The sequence below is a fragment of the Eleutherodactylus coqui genome, chromosome 13 (assembly GCF_035609145.1).
Source record: "Eleutherodactylus coqui strain aEleCoq1 chromosome 13, aEleCoq1.hap1, whole genome shotgun sequence".
NCBI lineage: Eukaryota > Metazoa > Chordata > Amphibia > Anura > Eleutherodactylidae > Eleutherodactylus > Eleutherodactylus coqui.
Genome location: NC_089849.1, coordinates 79,251,193 through 79,266,625, shown reverse-complemented (window position 1 = coordinate 79,266,625; position 15,433 = coordinate 79,251,193). Strand labels below are relative to the sequence as shown.

Below are 15,433 nucleotides of genomic sequence, written 5' to 3'. Positions count from 1 at the left end.
AGAATTTGATTTAAAAAGAAGAATTGTTGCTGCATTCGAGCTGAATATTTAATGATGGCAGCAGAAGGCTGAAAATGCATTCCTCCAGTTAGAAAGGAAGCAAACGCAAGTGAGTTCAACAGTATTAGCGCACTACTGCTTTTTCAGATGTTTCTAGGCTATTGAAGGCTTTGAAGTGCAAGATCGTGGAGTGCGCCTAATGTCTACTTAGCTAGCGCATCGGGGTAGCTTAATCTGTGCCATAACATCTTGGGAATATCATCAAAAGCCTTTTCTTATAGAGTTTGTTCGGTTTCAGAAAAGGCCAAAAAGTCCATTTCTGAGCATCATCAAAAGCAAGTTCTTCTGACCACTAAAATGTTCAGAAAGCAACTTGAGAGCTTTCAAAATTGAAAACTGGCAGCAGTGGGATTCGAACCCACGCCTCCAAAGAGACTGGAGCCTTAATCCAGCGCCTTAGACCGCTCGGCCATGCTACCATGAAAAAGTGGATAATTTTGGATCAAAATGTCCAAGAGATTTCATAAAGAACATTTCTCCTGGCAAGAAATCCTTTTCCAGAATTTGATTTAAAAAGAAGAATTGTTGCTGCATTCGAGCTGAATATTTAATGATGGCAGCAGAAGGCTGAAAATGCATTCCTCCAGTTAGAAAGGAAGCAAACGCAAGTGAGTTCAACAGTATTACCGCACTACTGCTTTTTCAGATGTTTCTAGGCTATTGAAGGCTTTGAAGTGCAAGATCGTGGAGTGCGCCTAATGTCTACTTAGCTAGCGCATCAGGGTAGCTTAATCTGTGCCATAACATCTTGGGAATATCATCAAAAGCCTTTTCTTATACAGTTTGTTCGGTTTCAGAAAAGGCCAAAAAGTCCATTTCTGAGCATCATCAAAAGCAAGTTCTTCTGACCACTAAAATGTTCAGAAAGCAACTTGAGAGCTTTCAAAATTGAAAACTGGCAGCAGTGGGATTCGAACCCACGCCTCCAAAGAGACTGGAGCCTTAATCCAGCGCCTTAGACCGCTCGGCCATGCTACCATGAAAAAGTGGATAATTTTGAATCAAAATGTCCAAGAGATTTCATAAAGAACATTTCTCCTGGCAAGAAATCCTTTTCCAGAATTTGATTTAAAAAGAAGAATTGCTGCATTCGAGCTGAATATTTAATGATGGCAGCAGAAGGCTGAAAATGCATTCCTCCAGTTAGTAAGGAAGCAAACGCAAGTGAGTTCAACAGTATTACCGCACTACTGCTTTTTCAGATGTTTCTAGGCTATTGAAGGCTTTGAAGTGCAAGATCGTGGAGTGCGCCTAATGTCTACTTAGCTAGCGCATCAGGGTAGCTTAATCTGTGCCATAACATCTTGGGAATATCATCAAAAGCCTTTTCTTATACAGTTTGTTCGGTTTCAGAAAAGGCCAAAAAGTCCATTTCTGAGCATCATCAAAAGCAAGTTCTTCTGACCACTAAAATGTTCAGAAAGCAACTTGAGAGCTTTCAAAATTGAAAACTGGCAGCAGTGGGATTCGAACCCACACCTCCAAAGAGACTGGAGCCTTAATCCAGCGCCTTAGACTGCTCGGCCATGCTACCATGAAAAAGTGGATAATTTTGGATCAAAATGTCCAAGAGATTTCATAAAGAACATTTCTCCTGGCAAGAAATCCTTTTCCAGAATTTGATTTAAAAAGAAGAATTGTTGCTGCATTCGAGCTGAATATTTAATGATGGCAGCAGAAGGCTGAAAATGCATTCCTCCAGTTAGAAAGGAAGCAAACGCAAGTGAGTTCAACAGTATTACCGCACTACTGCTTTTTCAGATGTTTCTAGGCTATTGAAGGCTTTGAAGTGCAAGATCGTGGAGTGCGCCTAATGTCTACTTAGCTAGCGCATCAGGGTAGCTTAATCTGTGCCATAACATCTTGGGAATATCATCAAAAGCCTTTTCTTATAGAGTTTGTTCGGTTTCAGAAAAGGCCAAAAAGTCCATTTCTGAGCATCCTCAAAAGCAAGTTCTTCTGACCACTAAAATGTTCAGAAAGCAACTTGAGAGCTTTCAAAATTGAAAACTGGCAGCAGTGGGATTCGAACCCACACCTCCAAAGAGACTGGAGCCTTAATCCAGCGCCTTAGACCGCTCGGCCATGCTACCATGAAAAAGTGGATAATTTTGGATCAAAATGTCCAAGAGATTTCATAAAGAACATTTCTCCTGCCAAGAAATCCTTTTCCAGAATTTGATTTAAAAAGAATTGTTGCTGCATTCGAGCTGAATATTTAATGATGGCAGCAGAAGGCTGAAAATGCATTCCTCCAGTTAGAAAGGAAGCAAACGCAAGTGAGTTCAACAGTATTACCGCACTACTGCTTTTTCAGATGTTTCTAGGCTATTGAAGGCTTTGAAGTGCAAGATCGTGGAGTGCGCCTAATGTCTACTTAGCTAGCGCATCAGGGTAGCTTAATCTGTGCCATAACATCTTGGGAATATCATCAAAAGCCTTTTCTTATACAGTTTGTTCGGTTTCAGAAAAGGCCAAAAAGTCCATTTCTGAGCATCCTCAAAAGCAAGTTCTTCTGACCACTAAAATGTTCAGAAAGCAACTTGAGAGCTTTCAAAATTGAAAACTGGCAGCAGTGGGATTCGAACCCACGCCTCCAAAGAGACTGGAGCCTTAATCCAGCGCCTTAGACCGCTCGGCCATGCTACCATGAAAATGTGGATAATTTTGGATCAAAATGTCCAAGAGATTTCATAAAGAACATTTCTCCTGGCAAGAAATCCTTTTCCAGAATTTGATTTAAAAAGAATTGCTGCATTCGAGCTGAATATTTAATGATGGCAGCAGAAGGCTGAAAATGCATTCCTCCAGTTAGAAAGGAAGCAAACGCAAGTGAGTTCAACAGTATTACCGCACTACTGCTTTTTCAGATGTTTCTAGGCTATTGAAGGCTTTGAAGTGCAAGATCGTGGAGTGCGCCTAATGTCTACTTAGCTAGCGCATCGGGGTAGCTTAATCTGTGCCATAACATCTTGGGAATATCATCAAAAGCCTTTTCTTATACAGTTTGTTCGGTTTCAGAAAAGGCCAAAAAGTCCATTTCTGAGCATCATCAAAAGCAAGTTCTTCTGACCACTAAAATGTTCAGAAAGCAACTTGAGAGCTTTCAAAATTGAAAACTGGCAGCAGTGGGATTCGAACCCACGCCTCCAAAGCGACTGGAGCCTTAATCCAGCGCCTTAGACCGCTCGGCCATGCTACCATGAAAAAGTGGATAATTTTGGATCAAAATGTCCAAGAGATTTCATAAAGAACATTTCTCCTGGCAAGAAATCCTTTTCCAGAATTTGATTTAAAAAGAAGAATTGTTGCTGCATTCGAGCTGAATATTTAATGATGGCAGCAGAAGGCTGAAAATGCATTCCTCCAGTTAGAAAGGAAGCAAACGCAAGTGAGTTCAACAGTATTACCGCACTACTGCTTTTTCAGATGTTTCTAGGCTATTGAAGGCTTTGAAGTGCAAGATCGTGGAGTGCGCCTAATGTCTACTTAGCTAGCGCATCGGGGTAGCTTAATCTGTGCCATAACATCTTGGGAATATCATCAAAAGCCTTTTCTTATAGAGTTTGTTCGGTTTCAGAAAAGGCCGCCAAAAAGTCCGTTTCTGAGCATCATCAAAAGCAAGTTCTTCTGACCACTAAAATGTTCAGAAAGCAACTTGAGAGCTTTCAAAATTGAAAACTGGCAGCAGTGGGATTCGAACCCACGCCTCCAAAGAGACTGGAGCCTTAATCCAGCGCATTAGACCGCTCGGCCATGCTACCATGAAAAAGTGGATAATTTTGGATCAAAATGTCCAAGAGATTTCATAAAGAACATTTCTCCTGGCAAGAAATCCTTTTCCAGAATTTGATTTAAAAAGAAGAATTGTTGCTGCATTCGAGCTGAATATTTAATGATGGCAGCAGAAGGCTGAAAATGCATTCCTCCAGTTAGAAAGGAAGCAAACGCAAGTGAGTTCAACAGTATTACCGCACTACTGCTTTTTCAGATGTTTCTAGGCTATTGAAGGCTTTGAAGTGCAAGATCGTGGAGTGCGCCTAATGTCTACTTAGCTAGCGCATCGGGGTAGCTTAATCTGTGCCATAACATCTTGGGAATATCATCAAAAGCCTTTTCTTATAGAGTTTGTTCGGTTTCAGAAAAGGCCAAAAAGTCCATTTCTGAGCATCATCAAAAGCAAGTTCTTCTGACCACTAAAATGTTCAGAAAGCAACTTGAGAGCTTTCAAAATTGAAAACTGGCAGCAGTGGGATTCGAACCCACGCCTCCAAAGAGACTGGAGCCTTAATCCAGCGCCTTAGACCGCTCGGCCATGCTACCATGAAAAAGTGGATAATTTTGGATCAAAATGTCCAAGAGATTTCATAAAGAACATTTCTCCTGGCAAGAAATCCTTTTCCAGAATTTGATTTAAAAAGAAGAATTGTTGCTGCATTCGAGCTGAATATTTAATGATGGCAGCAGAAGGCTGAAAATGCATTCCTCCAGTTAGAAAGGAAGCAAACGCAAGTGAGTTCAACAGTATTACCGCACTACTGCTTTTTCAGATGTTTCTAGGCTATTGAAGGCTTTGAAGTGCAAGATCGTGGAGTGCGCCTAATGTCTACTTAGCTAGCGCATCAGGGTAGCTTAATCTGTGCCATAACATCTTGGGAATATCATCAAAAGCCTTTTCTTATACAGTTTGTTCGGTTTCAGAAAAGGCCAAAAAGTCCATTTCTGAGCATCATCAAAAGCAAGTTCTTCTGACCACTAAAATGTTCAGAAAGCAACTTGAGAGCTTTCAAAATTGAAAACTGGCAGCAGTGGGATTCGAACCCACGCCTCCAAAGAGACTGGAGCCTTAAAGGGGTGGTCTCGCGAAACCAAGTGGGGTTATACACTTCCGTATGGCCATATTAATGCACTTTGTAATGTACATTGTGCATTAAATATGAGCCATACAGAAGTTATTCCACTTACCTGCTCCGTTGCTAGCGTCCTCGTCTCCATGGTTCCGTCTAAATTCGCTGGCAGCTTGCTTTTTTAGACGCGCTTGCGCAGTCCGGTCTTCTCTATTCAGCACGAGCCGCTTCAGTGTGCTCCCCGCTACAGCTCTTCTGCGCATGCGCAGACGAGCTGTCACTGCTCGGGAGCGCGCTGCAGCGGCCATTCTGCACCTTCCTCTGTTAGAGGAAGGTGCAGAAACTGGAGCTGCCCAGCGGAGAAGCCCAGGCCAGCCCAGCAGCCCCGAGAAGCGTCCCAGGTAAGTGATGGGTCGGGGGGGGAACTAGCGCTGCGCCGGGGGGGGGCTGTCGCTGCGATGGGGGAACTAGCGCTAGGCCGGGGGGGCTGTCGCTGCGATGGGGGGGGCTGCCGCTGCGCCGGGCTGCGCCGGGGGGGGGCTGCCGCTGTGATGGGGGAACTAGCGCTAGGCCGGGGGGGCTGTCGCTAGGCCGGGGGGGGGGGGGGGGCTGCCGCTGCGATGGGGGGGCTGTCGCTAGGCCGGGGGGGGCTGCCGCTAGGCCGGGGGGGGGCTGTCGCTAGTCCGGGGGGGGGCTGTCGCTAGGCCGGGGGAACTAGCGCTGGGCTCCGGAACCTAGCGCTGGGCTCCGGGGCCTTCACCTGGGCTGAGGGTCTAGCGCTGGGGAGCCGGGGGCTAGCGCCTTACCTGCTGCCTGGCGGTGGGCGTCTGGTCGGCGGCTGCGGGGCGTCTGGTCGGCGGCTGCGATGCGTCCGGTTGCCATGGAGACACAGCTGGCGGCGTCTCGGGAGCGCGCACGTCGGGCTGCAGCGAGCGACGGGGAAAGAGCCGGCGGCCATCTTGAGAAAACTTTATAAGTTGCTGAAACGCTGGAACGGTAAGTACAAACCAGCTAGAAATGTCATTTACAGGGGGGCTTAGTAATGTGTACTTAATGGGGGGGACTGGGCAAAAAAAAAATTTAACTGCTTCCTCGAGACATCTCCTTTAATCCAGCGCCTTAGACCGCTCGGCCATGCTACCATGAAAAAGTGGATAATTTTGGATCAAAATGTCCAAGAGATTTCATAAAGAACATTTCTCCTGGCAAGAAATCCTTTTCCAGAATTTGATTTAAAAAGAAGAATTGCTGCATTCGAGCTGAATATTTAATGATGGCAGCAGAAGGCTGAAAATGCATTCCTCCAGTTAGAAAGGAAGCAAACGCAAGTGAGTTCAACAGTATTACCGCACTACTGCTTTTTCAGATGTTTCTAGGCTATTGAAGGCTTTGAAGTGCAAGATCGTGGAGTGCGCCTAATGTCTACTTAGCTAGCACATAAGGGTAGCTTAATCTGTGCCATAACATCTTGGGAATATCATCAAAAGCCTTTTCTTATACAGTTTGTTCGGTTTCAGAAAAGGCCAAAAAGTCCATTTCTGAGCATCATCAAAAGCAAGTTCTTCTGACCACTAAAATGTTCAGAAAGCAACTTGAGAGCTTTCAAAATTGAAAACTGGCAGCAGTGGGATTCGAACCCACACCTCCAAAGAGACTGGAGCCTTAATCCAGCGCCTTAGACTGCTCGGCCATGCTACCATGAAAAAGTGGATAATTTTGGATCAAAATGTCCAAGAGATTTCATAAAGAACATTTCTCCTGGCAAGAAATCCTTTTCCAGAATTTGATTTAAAAAGAAGAATTGTTGCTGCATTCGAGCTGAATATTTAATGATGGCAGCAGAAGGCTGAAAATGCATTCCTCCAGTTAGAAAGGAAGCAAACGCAAGTGAGTTCAACAGTATTACCGCACTACTGCTTTTTCAGATGTTTCTAGGCTATTGAAGGCTTTGAAGTGCAAGATCGTGGAGTGCGCCTAATGTCTACTTAGCTAGCGCATCGGGGTAGCTTAATCTGTGCCATAACATCTTGGGAATATCATCAAAAGCCTTTTCTTATAGAGTTTGTTCGGTTTCAGAAAAGGCCAAAAAGTCCATTTCTGAGCATCCTCAAAAGCAAGTTCTTCTGACCACTAAAATGTTCAGAAAGCAACTTGAGAGCTTTCAAAATTGAAAACTGGCAGCAGTGGGATTCGAACCCACGCCTCCAAAGAGACTGGAGCCTTAATCCAGCGCCTTAGACCGCTCGGCCATGCTACCATGAAAAAGTGGATAATTTTGGATGAAAATGTCCAAGAGATTTCATAAAGAACATTTCTCCTGGCAAGAAATCCTTTTCCAGAATTTGATTTAAAAAGAAGAATTGTTGCTGCATTCGAGCTGAATATTTAATGATGGCAGCAGAAGGCTGAAAATGCATTCCTCCAGTTAGAAAGGAAGCAAACGCAAGTGAGTTCAACAGTATTACCGCACTACTGCTTTTTCAGATGTTTCTAGGCTATTGAAGGCTTTGAAGTGCAAGATCGTGGAGTGCGCCTAATGTCTACTTAGCTAGCGCATCAGGGTAGCTTAATCTGTGCCATAACATCTTGGGAATATCATCAAAAGCCTTTTCTTATACAGTTTGTTCGGTTTCAGAAAAGGCCAAAAAGTCCATTTCTGAGCATCCTCAAAAGCAAGTTCTTCTGACCACTAAAATGTTCAGAAAGCAACTTGAGAGCTTTCAAAATTGAAAACTGGCAGCAGTGGGATTCAAACCCACGCCTCCAAAGAGACTGGAGCCTTAATCCAGCGCCTTAGACCGCTCGGCCATGCTACCATGAAAAAGTGGATAATTTTGGATCAAAATGTCCAAGAGATTTCATAAAGAACATTTCTCCTGGCAAGAAATCCTTTTCCAGAATTTGATTTAAAAAGAAGAATTGTTGCTGCATTCGAGCTGAATATTTAATGATGGCAGCAGAAGGCTGAAAATGCATTCCTCCAGTTAGAAAGGAAGCAAACGCAAGTGAGTTCAACAGTATTACCGCACTACTGCTTTTTCAGATGTTTCTAGGCTATTGAAGGCTTTGAAGTGCAAGATCGTGGAGTGCGCCTAATGTCTACTTAGCTAGCGCATCGGGGTAGCTTAATCTGTGCCATAACATCTTGGGAATATCATCAAAAGCCTTTTCTTATAGAGTTTGTTCGGTTTCAGAAAAGGCCAAAAAGTCCATTTCTGAGCATCCTCAAAAGCAAGTTCTTCTGACCACTAAAATGTTCAGAAAGCAACTTGAGAGCTTTCAAAATTGAAAACTGGCAGCAGTGGGATTCGAACCCACGCCTCCAAAGAGACTGGAGCCTTAATCCAGCGCCTTAGACCGCTCGGCCATGCTACCATGAAAAAGTGGATAATTTTGGATCAAAATGTCCAAGAGATTTCATAAAGAACATTTCTCCTGGCAAGAAATCCTTTTCCAGAATTTGATTTAAAAAGAAGAATTGTTGCTGCATTCGAGCTGAATATTTAATGATGGCAGCAGAAGGCTGAAAATGCATTCCTCCAGTTAGAAAGGAAGCAAACGCAAGTGAGTTCAACAGTATTACCGCACTACTGCTTTTTCTGATGTTTCTAGGCTATTGAAGGCTTTGAAGTGCAAGATCGTGGAGTGCGCCTAATGTCTACTTAGCTAGCGCATCAGGGTAGCTTAATCTGTGCCATAACATCTTGGGAATATCATCAAAAGCCTTTTCTTATACAGTTTGTTCGGTTTCAGAAAAGGCCAAAAAGTCCATTTCTGAGCATCCTCAAAAGCAAGTTCTTCTGACCACTAAAATGTTCAGAAAGCAACTTGAGAGCTTTCAAAATTGAAAACTGGCAGCAGTGGGATTTGAACCCACGCCTCCAAAGAGACTGGAGCCTTAATCCAGCGCCTTAGACCGCTCGGCCATGCTACCATGAAAATGTGGATAATTTTGGATCAAAATGTCCAAGAGATTTCATAAAGAACATTTCTCCTGGCAAGAAATCCTTTTCCAGAATTTGATTTAAAAAGAATTGCTGCATTCGAGCTGAATATTTAATGATGGCAGCAGAAGGCTGAAAATGCATTCCTCCAGTTAGAAAGGAAGCAAACGCAAGTGAGTTCAACAGTATTACCGCACTACTGCTTTTTCAGATGTTTCTAGGCTATTGAAGGCTTTGAAGTGCAAGATCGTGGAGTGCGCCTAATGTCTACTTAGCTAGCGCATCGGGGTAGCTTAATCTGTGCCATAACATCTTGGGAATATCATCAAAAGCCTTTTCTTATAGAGTTTGTTCGGTTTCAGAAAAGGCCAAAAAGTCCATTTCTGAGCATCATCAAAAGCAAGTTCTTCTGACCACTAAAATGTTCAGAAAGCAACTTGAGAGCTTTCAAAATTGAAAACTGGCAGCAGTGCGATTTGAACCCACGCCTCCAAAGAGACTGGAGTCTTAATCCAGCGCCTTAGACCGCTCGGCCATGCTACCATGAAAAAGTGGATAATTTTGGATCAAAATGTCCAAGAGATTTCATAAAGAACATTTCTCCTGGCAAGAAATCCTTTTCCAGAATTTGATTTAAAAAGAAGAATTGTTGCTGCATTCGAGCTGAATATTTAATGATGGCAGCAGAAGGCTGAAAATGCATTCCTCCAGTTACAAAGGAAGCAAACGCAAGTGAGTTCAACAGTATTACCGCACTACTGCTTTTTCAGATGTTTCTAGGCTATTGAAGGCTTTGAAGTGCAAGATCGTGGAGTGCGCCTAATGTCTACTTAGCTAGCGCATCAGGGTAGCTTAATCTGTGCCATAACATTTTGGGAATATCATCAAAAGCCTTTTCTTATAGAGTTTGTTCGGTTTCAGAAAAGGCCAAAAAGTCCATTTCTGAGCATCATCAAAAGCAAGTTCTTCTGACCACTAAAATGTTCAGAAAGCAACTTGAGAGCTTTCAAAATTGAAAACTGGCAGCAGTGGGATTCGAACCCACGCCTCCAAAGAGACTGGAGCCTTAATCCAGCGCATTAGACCGCTCGGCCATGCTACCATGAAAAAGTGGATAATGTGGGATCAAAATGTCCAAGAGATTTCATAAAGAACATTTCTCCTGGCAAGAAATCCTTTTCCAGAATTTGATTTAAAAAGAAGAATTGTTGCTGCATTCGAGCTGAATATTTAATGATGGCAGCAGAAGGCTGAAAATGCATTCCTCCAGTTAGAAAGGAAGCAAACGCAAGTGAGTTCAACAGTATTACCGCACTACTGCTTTTTCAGATGTTTCTAGGCTATTGAAGGCTTTGAAGTGCAAGATCGTGGAGTGCGCCTAATGTCTACTTAGCTAGCGCATCGGGGTAGCTTAATCTGTGCCATAACATCTTGGGAATATCATCAAAAGCCTTTTCTTATAGAGTTTGTTCGGTTTCAGAAAAGGCCAAAAAGTCCATTTCTGAGCATCCTCAAAAGCAAGTTCTTCTGACCACTAAAATGTTCAGAAAGCAACTTGAGAGCTTTCAAAATTGAAAACTGGCAGCAGTGGGATTCGAACCCACGCCTCCAAAGAGACTGGAGCCTTAATCCAGCGCCTTAGACCGCTCGGCCATGCTACCATGAAAAAGTGGATAATTTTGGATGAAAATGTCCAAGAGATTTCATAAAGAACATTTCTCCTGGCAAGAAATCCTTTTCCAGAATTTGATTTAAAAAGAAGAATTGTTGCTGCATTCGAGCTGAATATTTAATGATGGCAGCAGAAGGCTGAAAATGCATTCCTCCAGTTAGAAAGGAAGCAAACGCAAGTGAGTTCAACAGTATTACCGCACTACTGCTTTTTCAGATGTTTCTAGGCTATTGAAGGCTTTGAAGTGCAAGATCGTGGAGTGCGCCTAATGTCTACTTAGCTAGCGCATCAGGGTAGCTTAATCTGTGCCATAACATCTTGGGAATATCATCAAAAGCCTTTTCTTATACAGTTTGTTCGGTTTCAGAAAAGGCCAAAAAGTCCATTTCTGAGCATCCTCAAAAGCAAGTTCTTCTGACCACTAAAATGTTCAGAAAGCAACTTGAGAGCTTTCAAAATTGAAAACTGGCAGCAGTGGGATTCGAACCCATGCCTCCAAAGAGACTGAAGCCTTAATCCAGCGCCTTAGACCGCTCGGCCATGCTACCATGAAAAAGTGGATAATTTTGGATCAAAATGTCCAAGAGATTTCATAAAGAACATTTCTCCTGGCAAGAAATCCTTTTCCAGAATTTGATTTAAAAAGAAGAATTGTTGCTGCATTCGAGCTGAATATTTAATGATGGCAGCAGAAGGCTGAAAATGCATTCCTCCAGTTAGAAAGGAAGCAAACGCAAGTGAGTTCAACAGTATTACCGCACTACTGCTTTTTCAGATGTTTCTAGGCTATTGAAGGCTTTGAAGTGCAAGATCGTGGAGTGCGCCTAATGTCTACTTAGCTAGCGCATCGGGGTAGCTTAATCTGTGCCATAACATCTTGGGAATATCATCAAAAGCCTTTTCTTATAGAGTTTGTTCGGTTTCAGAAAAGGCCAAAAAGTCCATTTCTGAGCATCCTCAAAAGCAAGTTCTTCTGACCACTAAAATGTTCAGAAAGCAACTTGAGAGCTTTCAAAATTGAAAACTGGCAGCAGTGGGATTCGAACCCACGCCTCCAAAGAGACTGGAGCCTTAATCCAGCGCCTTAGACCGCTCGGCCATGCTACCATGAAAAAGTGGATAATTTTGGATCAAAATGTCCAAGAGATTTCATAAAGAACATTTCTCCTGGCAAGAAATCCTTTTCCAGAATTTGATTTAAAAAGAAGAATTGTTGCTGCATTCGAGCTGAATATTTAATGATGGCAGCAGAAGGCTGAAAATGCATTCCTCCAGTTAGAAAGGAAGCAAACGCAAGTGAGTTCAACAGTATTACCGCACTACTGCTTTTTCAGATGTTTCTAGGCTATTGAAGGCTTTGAAGTGCAAGATCGTGGAGTGCGCCTAATGTCTACTTAGCTAGCGCATCAGGGTAGCTTAATCTGTGCCATAACATCTTGGGAATATCATCAAAAGCCTTTTCTTATAGAGTTTGTTCGGTTTCAGAAAAGGCCAAAAAGTCCATTTCTGAGCATCCTCAAAAGCAAGTTCTTCTGACCACTAAAATGTTCAGAAAGCAACTTGAGAGCTTTCAAAATTGAAAACTGGCAGCAGTGGGATTCGAACCCACACCTCCAAAGAGACTGGAGCCTTAATCCAGCGCCTTAGACCGCTCGGCCATGCTACCATGAAAAAGTGGATAATTTTGGATCAAAATGTCCAAGAGATTTCATAAAGAACATTTCTCCTGGCAAGAAATCCTTTTCCAGAATTTGATTTAAAAAGAATTGTTGCTGCATTCGAGCTGAATATTTAATGATGGCAGCAGAAGGCTGAAAATGCATTCCTCCAGTTAGAAAGGAAGCAAACGCAAGTGAGTTCAACAGTATTACCGCACTACTGCTTTTTCTGATGTTTCTAGGCTATTGAAGGCTTTGAAGTGCAAGATCGTGGAGTGCGCCTAATGTCTACTTAGCTAGCGCATCAGGGTAGCTTAATCTGTGCCATAACATCTTGGGAATATCATCAAAAGCCTTTTCTTATACAGTTTGTTCGGTTTCAGAAAAGGCCAAAAAGTCCATTTCTGAGCATCATCAAAAGCAAGTTCTTCTGACCACTAAAATGTTCAGAAAGCAACTTGAGAGCTTTCAAAATTGAAAACTGGCAGCAGTGCGATTCGAACCCACGCCTCCAAAGAGACTGGAGCCTTAATCCAGCGCATTAGACCGCTCGGCCATGCTACCATGAAAAAGTGGATAATTTGGGATCAAAATGTCCAAGAGATTTCATAAAGAACATTTCTCCTGGCAAGAAATCCTTTTCCAGAATTTGATTTAAAAAGAAGAATTGTTGCTGCATTCGAGCTGAATATTTAATGATGGCAGCAGAAGGCTGAAAATGCATTCCTCCAGTTAGAAAGGAAGCAAACGCAAGTGAGTTCAACAGTATTACCGCACTACTGCTTTTTCAGATGTTTCTAGGCTATTGAAGGCTTTGAAGTGCAAGATCGTGGAGTGCGCCTAATGTCTACTTAGCTAGCGCATCGGGGTAGCTTAATCTGTGCCATAACATCTTGGGAATATCATCAAAAGCCTTTTCTTATAGAGTTTGTTCGGTTTCAGAAAAGGCCAAAAAGTCCGTTTCTGAGCATCATCAAAAGCAAGTTCTTCTGACCACTAAAATGTTCAGAAAGCAACTTGAGAGCTTTCAAAATTGAAAACTGGCAGCAGTGGGATTCGAACCCACGCCTCCAAAGAGACTGGAGCCTTAATCCAGCGCATTAGACCACTCGGCCATGCTACCATGAAAAAGTGGATAATTTTGGATCAAAATGTCCAAGAGATTTCATAAAGAACATTTCTCCTGGCAAGAAATCCTTTTCCAGAATTTGATTTAAAAAGAAGAATTGTTGCTGCATTCGAGCTGAATATTTAATGATGGCAGCAGAAGGCTGAAAATGCATTCCTCCAGTTAGAAAGGAAGCAAACGCAAGTGAGTTCAACAGTATTACCGCACTACTGCTTTTTCAGATGTTTCTAGGCTATTGAAGGCTTTGAAGTGCAAGATCGTGGAGTGCGCCTAATGTCTACTTAGCTAGCGCATCGGGGTAGCTTAATCTGTGCCATAACATCTTGGGAATATCATCAAAAGCCTTTTCTTATAGAGTTTGTTCGGTTTCAGAAAAGGCCAAAAAGTCCATTTCTGAGCATCCTCAAAAGCAAGTTCTTCTGACCACTAAAATGTTCAGAAAGCAACTTGAGAGCTTTCAAAATTGAAAACTGGCAGCAGTGGGATTCGAACCCACGCCTCCAAAGAGACTGGAGCCTTAATCCAGCGCCTTAGACCGCTCGGCCATGCTACCATGAAAAAGTGGATAATTTTGGATCAAAATGTCCAAGAGATTTCATAAAGAACATTTCTCCTGGCAAGAAGTCCTTTTCCAGTATTTGATTTAAAAAGAAGAATTGTTGCTGCATTCGAGCTGAATATTTAATGATGGCAGCAGAAGGCTGAAAATGCATTCCTCCAGTTAGAAAGGAAGCAAACGCAAGTGAGTTCAACAGTATTACCGCACTACTGCTTTTTCAGATGTTTCTAGGCTATTGAAGGCTTTGAAGTGCAAGATCGTGGAGTGCGCCTAATGTCTACTTAGCTAGCGCATCGGGGTAGCTTAATCTGTGCCATAACATCTTGGGAATATCATCAAAAGCCTTTTCTTATAGAGTTTGTTCGGTTTCAGAAAAGGCCAAAAAGTCCATTTCTGAGCATCCTCAAAAGCAAGTTCTTCTGACCACTAAAATGTTCAGAAAGCAACTTGAGAGCTTTCAAAATTGAAAACTGGCAGCAGTGGGATTCGAACCCACGCCTCCAAAGAGACTGGAGCCTTAATCCAGCGCCTTAGACCGCTCGGCCATGCTACCATGAAAAAGTGGATAATTTTGGATGAAAATGTCCAAGAGATTTCATAAAGAACATTTCTCCTGGCAAGAAATCCTTTTCCAGAATTTGATTTAAAAAGAAGAATTGTTGCTGCATTCGAGCTGAATATTTAATGATGGCAGCAGAAGGCTGAAAATGCATTCCTCCAGTTAGAAAGGAAGCAAACGCAAGTGAGTTCAACAGTATTACCGCACTACTGCTTTTTCAGATGTTTCTAGGCTATTGAAGGCTTTGAAGTGCAAGATCGTGGAGTGCGCCTAATGTCTACTTAGCTAGCGCATCAGGGTAGCTTAATCTGTGCCATAACATCTTGGGAATATCATCAAAAGCCTTTTCTTATACAGTTTGTTCGGTTTCAGAAAAGGCCAAAAAGTCCATTTCTGAGCATCCTCAAAAGCAAGTTCTTCTGACCACTAAAATGTTCAGAAAGCAACTTGAGAGCTTTCAAAATTGAAAACTGGCAGCAGTGGGATTCGAACCCATGCCTCCAAAGAGACTGAAGCCTTAATCCAGCGCCTTAGACCGCTCGGCCATGCTACCATGAAAAAGTGGATAATTTTGGATCAAAATGTCCAAGAGATTTCATAAAGAACATTTCTCCTGGCAAGAAATCCTTTTCCAGAATTTGATTTAAAAAGAAGAATTGTTGCTGCATTCGAGCTGAATATTTAATGATGGCAGCAGAAGGCTGAAAATGCATTCCTCCAGTTAGAAAGGAAGCAAACGCAAGTGAGTTCAACAGTATTACCGCACTACTGCTTTTTCAGATGTTTCTAGGCTATTGAAGGCTTTGAAGTGCAAGATCGTGGAGTGCGCCTAATGTCTACTTAGCTAGCGCATCGGGGTAGCTTAATCTGTGCCATAACATCTTGGGAATATCATCAAAAGCCTTTTCTTATAGAGTTTGTTCGGTTTCAGAAAAGGCCAAAAAGTCCATTTCTGAGCATCCTCAAAAGCAAGTTCTTCTGACCACTAAAATGTTCAGAAAGCAA

The 15,433-nt window shown here is 42.6% G+C and overlaps 10 non-coding genes across 10 annotated transcripts; all 10 read right to left on the bottom strand.

Moving 5' to 3' along the window:
• Positions 1 to 397: 397 nt before the first annotated feature.
• On the bottom strand, positions 398 to 479 carry TRNAL-AAG (transfer RNA leucine (anticodon AAG)). Its single transcript has one exon. It is a non-coding gene; the product is annotated as a tRNA-Leu (tRNA).
• A 477-nt stretch (positions 480 to 956) lies between these two features.
• On the bottom strand, positions 957 to 1,038 carry TRNAL-AAG (transfer RNA leucine (anticodon AAG)). The gene has a single exon. It is a non-coding gene; the product is annotated as a tRNA-Leu (tRNA).
• Positions 1,039 to 2,627: 1,589 nt separating this feature from the next.
• Positions 2,628 to 2,709, bottom strand: TRNAL-AAG (transfer RNA leucine (anticodon AAG)). Its single transcript has one exon. It is a non-coding gene; the product is annotated as a tRNA-Leu (tRNA).
• A 1,592-nt stretch (positions 2,710 to 4,301) lies between these two features.
• On the bottom strand, positions 4,302 to 4,383 carry TRNAL-AAG (transfer RNA leucine (anticodon AAG)). The gene has a single exon. It is a non-coding gene; the product is annotated as a tRNA-Leu (tRNA).
• A 2,699-nt stretch (positions 4,384 to 7,082) lies between these two features.
• On the bottom strand, positions 7,083 to 7,164 carry TRNAL-AAG (transfer RNA leucine (anticodon AAG)). Its single transcript has one exon. It is a non-coding gene; the product is annotated as a tRNA-Leu (tRNA).
• Positions 7,165 to 8,200: 1,036 nt separating this feature from the next.
• TRNAL-AAG (transfer RNA leucine (anticodon AAG)) lies at positions 8,201 to 8,282 on the bottom strand. Its single transcript has one exon. It is a non-coding gene; the product is annotated as a tRNA-Leu (tRNA).
• Positions 8,283 to 10,430: 2,148 nt separating this feature from the next.
• Positions 10,431 to 10,512, bottom strand: TRNAL-AAG (transfer RNA leucine (anticodon AAG)). Its single transcript has one exon. It is a non-coding gene; the product is annotated as a tRNA-Leu (tRNA).
• Positions 10,513 to 11,548: 1,036 nt separating this feature from the next.
• Positions 11,549 to 11,630, bottom strand: TRNAL-AAG (transfer RNA leucine (anticodon AAG)). Its single transcript has one exon. It is a non-coding gene; the product is annotated as a tRNA-Leu (tRNA).
• Positions 11,631 to 13,781: 2,151 nt separating this feature from the next.
• Positions 13,782 to 13,863, bottom strand: TRNAL-AAG (transfer RNA leucine (anticodon AAG)). The gene has a single exon. It is a non-coding gene; the product is annotated as a tRNA-Leu (tRNA).
• A 477-nt stretch (positions 13,864 to 14,340) lies between these two features.
• TRNAL-AAG (transfer RNA leucine (anticodon AAG)) lies at positions 14,341 to 14,422 on the bottom strand. Its single transcript has one exon. It is a non-coding gene; the product is annotated as a tRNA-Leu (tRNA).
• Positions 14,423 to 15,433: the final 1,011 nt, after the last annotated feature.